Source organism: Callorhinchus milii, unplaced genomic scaffold (assembly GCF_018977255.1).
Source record: "Callorhinchus milii isolate IMCB2004 unplaced genomic scaffold, IMCB_Cmil_1.0 Scaffold26, whole genome shotgun sequence".
NCBI lineage: Eukaryota > Metazoa > Chordata > Chondrichthyes > Chimaeriformes > Callorhinchidae > Callorhinchus > Callorhinchus milii.
Genome location: NW_024704767.1, coordinates 1,435,711 through 1,442,821, shown reverse-complemented (window position 1 = coordinate 1,442,821; position 7,111 = coordinate 1,435,711).

Sequence of the window (7,111 nt, the reverse complement as noted above, 5' to 3'; positions counted from 1 at the left end):
CTCCGCTGCCGCGTCTCTATGGAGGGGGGGTGGGGCGGGGGGGGGTCAGGCCCCGCCCCCTCCCTCCCACCCTCCCTCCCTCCCTCAGCGCTACGTTGGGCGGGTTCACGCCCAACCGGGCGGGTTTTTCTCTCCCCCCCCCCCGTTGGGCGTGATGATAAGAACACACACCGCCCGATACTAATTCGAACCGATTGAAACGGGATGGTTATTGCTGGACATGCGACCCGCTGGGGTGGGGTGGGGTGGGCCGGGCCGGGCCGGGCGGGTGGGGGCGGGCGGGCGGGGGGTGGGGGGCTGCAGTCTGACACGGGCCGCCTTGACCCCGCCGTCGAGACGTCTGGAAAGGGGCTCCGCGGGACGTGCCGTAAAGCGAACCGACTTGTGTGTTTTGTGGGCGAGACGCGGCAGCCAATTGGGGGGATGGGAGGGGAGGGGAGGGGGAGGGCGGAGGGGAGGGGGGGGCGGAGGGGGGATAAAAGGCTTTGGGCGGGCGCCTTCATTTTTAATTTCGTAGAATCGGCCGCTCGCTTCCACGGCTGTTTGCGGGGCTTTGCCGCGCGTTAATTGGCTGCGGCGTTTCGCCCGCAAGACACGCGGTCAGGACCGCTTTACGGCGCGTCCCACGGAGCGCTTTTGAGACCACGTCGACGGCCCGACGGGGCGCTCTATCAAACGCCAAGGATTATTTTTTTTTTAATCATCGCGCACGTTTGTCGCGCGTGCACGTGTGATTGTGGGTACGTTCCATCTCCACGCCCACCTTTCACACGGGACCACAAAGTCCACCAGGCCCCAGTTTGTACGCGGATTCATTTCTGAGCCAACTGGAATACTTTGCCCTGAACAATCTCTCCAAGAACATAGTGTGCCACACACCCTCCCACATAATAAACATAATCGTTGCATTCCCAGCTCGTGTGTTTATTTTTTTTTAAAAAAATGCTGCCTTGGCATTACAGTTCGCAGGTCTTGAAATTCCAGTTCAAATAGAAGGAATTCTGGAATACCTTGAGGGTTGGTGTCGTGTGGAATTTAACTGTTTATAATCCAGGGGCTGATTCCGCTGAAACTAAGCAGGCTTGCAGATTGCAATCTGTGTAGCCCCAATTTTCTGCATTGTAGGCTGCTTATCACAGAGAATAATCATTGCAATTCGACTATATGCCTTATCACATCGTCAAAAAGTTTCAAAGTGTTTTGCAGGATTCGCTGTAGAGTGTAACGACTGTTGCAGGTGAACAAACACAGATATAGGGGACAATCAGACAGGATTCTTGATTTTGATTTCCATTCAGTGCTTCCTGCTGGAAGGATGTGTGGATATCAGGTGAATGCAGTTTTGAAGATACCTCTCATCCCTCTCAATCAATCATCAAGGAATTTGCAGCCATATCACCACCAGTTGCCATCCATGATCCATTCCTGATATAGAGTATGGCCTGTATAGGATTTGTATTTGACCTTTCAAAAGGTGGATGCCTGAGAGACAAGCCAGAGATTGATGAACAAATAGCTTCCCATGAGCGATTTGTGTGTTCAGTTTATTCATGGCTTTCTTTGGGACCCAGTATGACCCAATTGTAATTTCACCCTCAAATTGTACATGTCAAAACGTAGAATTTACTTCACGACAGTAGCCTTGATCCAAGTAGAGCAACGTGAAATACAATAGATGCATTTGTTCTGAGCATTCATATTAAACTGAAGCAGTTGGTGCTATTGTTTGAGTGTAGTGGACACAACAGGCTTTGTAACAAAGCAGGGCACCCACCCAACTGTTAACAACAGAAGCATTTACAGAGCAAGTGGTACCACAACAATAGAATCAATGTTTTTCACATATTCAGAAGGGGTTCCTGATCTGACTACAAGATGAGTATTTCTTCTAATCTAACAGTCTCCTGCAGTAAGAGATAGAAAAAGTAGCTGCATTACATGTGCAAAAGTGCCATAATCCAATTTGAATCAGCACTGTTAGGTTAATGGGACACACAATTAGTAAAGGTGGCTAGACCATAATATTAATGAGCATTTGTACAGTTTGTCTGAAAAATGATCTGCAAATATGCATGTTGAGTAAACATTTTACACATGTACAATGCATTCATGAGTGCATTCATGCTAACAGCTTCATATTTCCCCCTGTTGGCAGATCAGTGGGTTCTGGAGAAGCAAATTAAGCAGTGGGTGGAAAAGTGGAAACGGCAGCAGAGGAGTTGGACTATGGAATGCATTGGCTGGAAAGGCGAGCTTGGGGTCACAAAGATGGATCTTGTGGTTGACGTCCAGAGGTGAGATTGCATTTCCAATAAAAAGCCTTTTCCCATTCTCTGTTCTGGAACGTGCTAGAAGAACTGCAATGCAAACGTAGTTTTTCTCTCAGTGACTGAGATTTCAAATGATATTGGTGGATACTTTGAGATCTGTTAGTGCAGTGTTTACTAAATAACAATCCAGATAGATAAGGCAAGTAATCAGCAATGTAAAACATGCTCAGCCCTTGCTAGAAGGAAAGCATTCCAACAGGTAACATTTTGTCAACAATTACTTGCATTTATACAACATATGTAGGATAGCATCTCACAGCCCTGTTCACGGAATAAGAAATAAGAAAACAGGATAATACTGTTTAAAGGACATTTTGATTGGAAGACAGTTTACACCTGAGCTATAATCACCTGTTTGCATGGTCAGGTACACAAGACTAGGATTATTAAAACAAATTCTACTGTTATTCGGTCACAAATCAAATGCATACTCTACTTGTGGAACATAAGGAGCAAACATTAACCATACATTTTCAAAGGGACATTGGCTAACCATGTGCCACCAACAAAAGGGGAAATCACAAACAACAGAGGGACCTTTACTCTGCCTACTGCCATGCTTGACTTTGAAGATAACAAATATTGGCACTGGATATCAAAAGCACACAGTTGTGACTGTAATAAATCAACACTTGTTTGTATGGTTAGATATGCAATGATTTACGTTGTATTCAAATTTAGTGTATTGAGAAAATTCAAATGCTTTAAATTATAAATCTGCAATTCTATATCATGGTTCTTTGTATGGCACGTTTCTGCCTCTTGAAATTGTAGTGCTGTATTTCATATACAAACTTAGAATTAGTTGCTTGTTTTGCTGGATGCACATAAAACCAACACCGTGAGTATTCACAAGTTATGAATTTGTATCAGACTGATGTAGAAATAAATGGTTAAATCCAGATTGGAAAGCAGAAATAACTTTCAGTGCCACGGCTGCTGCTCAAATAAAGGTTCCTTTATTGTGCCTTCCATAACTGTTAAAGAGGACAGAATGTAATTATACAGCACTGGTTACAAAATGAATAAACCCACTCAGTAACATTGTATTCCAATGTACTTCACTCAGTATAATTATTTAATTCTTCTTTTAGCATAGTTCAATGCCATGTTTATAGTAGTTACTCAAATATGTTGTGCTTCAAATTTTTTTTTGCCTAAAATTCTTTCTAAAACCCATCTTCAGCCTAAACTGTCATACCATAAACACATTGAATGGAAACAGTGGTTCTGAAACACATTTTTTGGTGGCCTCATTAATAATCCTTGCATTTGATATAGCGCTTTTCACGTCTTCTGGACGTCTCAAAAGCGCTTCACAGAATATGCTGTAAAGTGAATTGACTATATTTGTGGGAGAAACGCGGCAGCCAATTGCGCACAGCAGCGTCCCACAAATAGTCATGGATTGAAAATGACCAATTTATTATGGTTTTGGAGGGATTATTATTAGACATGTGGAGTAAGGAAACTTGCCCAAGGTTTCGCCCTCTGCCTGGAATTAAACCCAGGTATCTCGCTTGCAAGGCGAGTGCTCTAACCACTGAGCTACAGGACTCCACAGGACTTATTGTGGTCACCAACACTTACTAGTAGCTCTGGCCACAGTGCTAATTTTTCCTAAAATAAAGGAAATCTAGACATATGCACATGTCAAATTTTTTTTTGTTTGTTTTGATACATTTGACAAACCACATTTGAGAAAACCCTTTGTAAGAGGTTGGCCAGCGAAACCACGAGACAGGCTTCAATCCTGTACTACATCCTTCCTTACCGTCAGTTCTATCTGTTTGCATGACTAGAATTGTATTATGTTAAAGCTGGTCAATAGCAGTGGTGCGGGAGGACTGCTGTGACTGCACAAAATCACACGGGTGACCGCATAGAGCCAGTGGCCGCATTTGAGAAACGCTGAACAAGGAGAAAAATAACTGACTCACAATTGTGGTTAATTCACACCGGTTAATGAACACATCTTAAAAGTCACATTCTTAAAGCAGGAAGCTATGTTATATTAAAATTAAACATTTCCCCAACTTTCCTTTTGTTGTCTTTAAACAAGGCAAGAGGGGATTTGTACAATGTGCTGTGGTCAATCTTATATTTCGTATTTGTTTGTTATTGTGGATGGAAGCTGCTAAGGATTATATCCAACTAACAGGCATTTTCCCCATTTGTAATGAGGTAATGAACTGAGACAGCTAGTTCCCCTTAGTGAGCGATGGAAATTTACAGACCGACTGGACCCAAGTGTATTCTTGTCTACCTTATATTGTTCAGTGTTGAAAAGTCGCACACATCAAGAAGGTAATTGGTTCAATTGCTGGTATATTGAATGTTAGCTAATCTCAAGTCAGCCTTGCAGTTGGGGCATTACAACTAACCCCAGCACACTTGGGCTGGGGGAGGGGAAATAAAAGCAGTCAAGGTATAGATTGTTGTCCATTGAACACTGCCGGAAGTCTGTGGATGCAGAGGTTTGTGAGAGCAGGAACTAGTCTTTGTTGTTATGCCTACACAGCCAAAGAACCAGTCAAAACTAACCATTTAAGGAAGGAAGAGAGGGAAGTAGGTCAAGGTAGTGAAGGGCATCCAGAAACTGTGCAGTTATACCCAAAATGAGCAGCTGAATTGTCTTCAGTGTTTTATCACATCAAAAGGTCTCAAAAGCACTTTCCAGAGTTTTTCTGTAAAGTGGAGTGGCTGTTTATTTGGAGCTGAAATGGGGCAACCTAATCTCCATTCACACTTGGGATCTTCCTTTACTTTATTCCTGATTTCCTTGGTTACCCTTAATTCAGTTTTCTCCTACCAAAAACATCTTACTAGCCATAAGCTGATAACCATTATCTGATGCCCCATCACGATTTTATGTTCCGTTATTTCTCTTCTTGCTATCAAGTCATCCTTTGCCAGTAACCAGGAATAGGGAAATGTGAAATATTTTATCCCTTGACTGCTCGTTTTGTCTTCTCCAGTCAATGAAGGTTGGTTCAGCTGGTCTTAGCCAGGGGCCCTTGGTTAATGGAAGAAATCCAAAAGCATCCAGGGTTCTCATTTCTGATTGTTATAAAGGCAAGGCCTGCTGGAAAGTGAGTAGACGTTGGCTGAGGATGTGCCCTTACGATAATTTTTTTGATATTTCTAAAACTCCAGTAAGAGCATAATGATGCAACAAAACAGTGGTTAGGTGCATATTTGCATTCCAAAATACTTTGGGCATACATTAATATTTCAAATCAAACAATATCAATGAAAGGCACTAAACAATAAAAGGTTTAAGAAAATATCAGCCTTGTGTACAGCTACTATACACCCTCCAGTAAGCATGTTTTTCTATTAATAATTCTTTGAAAAAGCAGACATACTCTCCTTAAAGTTATTGACATGTAACACTGGGGTTTTGGAGTGAATAGATGACACTACAGCTCTTCCAGGAGAATAAAACTGGCAATAGGATACCTTCATCATTTGTTCTTTCTAATGCAACTGCTTCGATTCATTACAAACAAGTTGAAGGAAAGTGTTGAGAGGACTTGTGAAGCACTTATGCAATGCTATTTAAGCTGCAAGAGCCAAATTATGAGCCAGAAAATTGGAACCACATATCTAATCTTCCACCTGGGATTCCAGGAATAAAGCTCAAGGGTAACAGACCTGAACATCTACATCAAAACTTGCTCAGACGCAAGTATATTGAGATGAAGCACTTTTCTTCAATTAATGAATGACTAAGAAACACCAGACGACCAACCTCCAGGTGAGATCTTTCTTGAAATGGACATTGATCACCTCTGTTCGAAAGCTCCAGCCTTTTTGATTTTTAGCACCTGAAAAAAATGATAAAACTTGCAAAGACAACAGCAGCATCTATACAAGAGAAAATACCATGTAAAACTTCCCCAACTCAAGTTTAGGCATTTTTCAGACATAAACATACAATTGATAAAATATATCAATACGTTTTCATGTAGTGAACCAGGAGGGCAAGAAAAAAAAGACCAAATACAATAGGAAAGACTGTTAGGTGTTTACAACCTAAGCATTTTAACGACTGAATTCCAGTGTAGGTCAGGTTTGAGTTGTCTGCTTTGCCCATGGAACAGTATGTGAAGTATCCTACACCTCCAAGTGCTTGCATGAGTGTGATCTAAGAATATATGTACGTTATGTCATTATAAAACAGTTCTACAAGATAAGTGTCGATCAAGAATAACCTATTTAGGCCATCAAGCCTTTCTTAGATGGGTACAATTTGCCCAAACATAGACAAAACATTTACAAATATTGATGATCCTCGAAAGGTTATTATTGCAGATCTCAAAGTTGAAGTGAAAAATGTCTCAGCAATGGGCAGTAGAAAACAATGATTAATGAGAAAGCTCCAATTGGAGTAGAGACCAACGTCTCTGCTGAGGTTTATTATTCATGCTTGATTTTCACACTGTGAATTATGGAGAGCACTTGCAATGATAAAATAGGTTCCAGTTTTAGGTCATTGCACTATGAACTGAACATTACTCCAGTTTTGGATAAATCAATGGCGAAGCTATATTTGGAATATTGTGTAGTTTGGGGCATCCTAATCTGGAGAGGATAGCATTTGAGAGGACTCAGAGATGCAGAAGAGATTACAAACAAACATGGAGATTACCATAATGCAATTCTTCATTTTTTTGATGTTCGTAACCACAGAGTGGCCTACTCCATATGTCCAATATGTATTCAGCTAGTTTAAAAAAAAGGACTTGGTAGAAGAACACATTAATACAAAGGTCTTG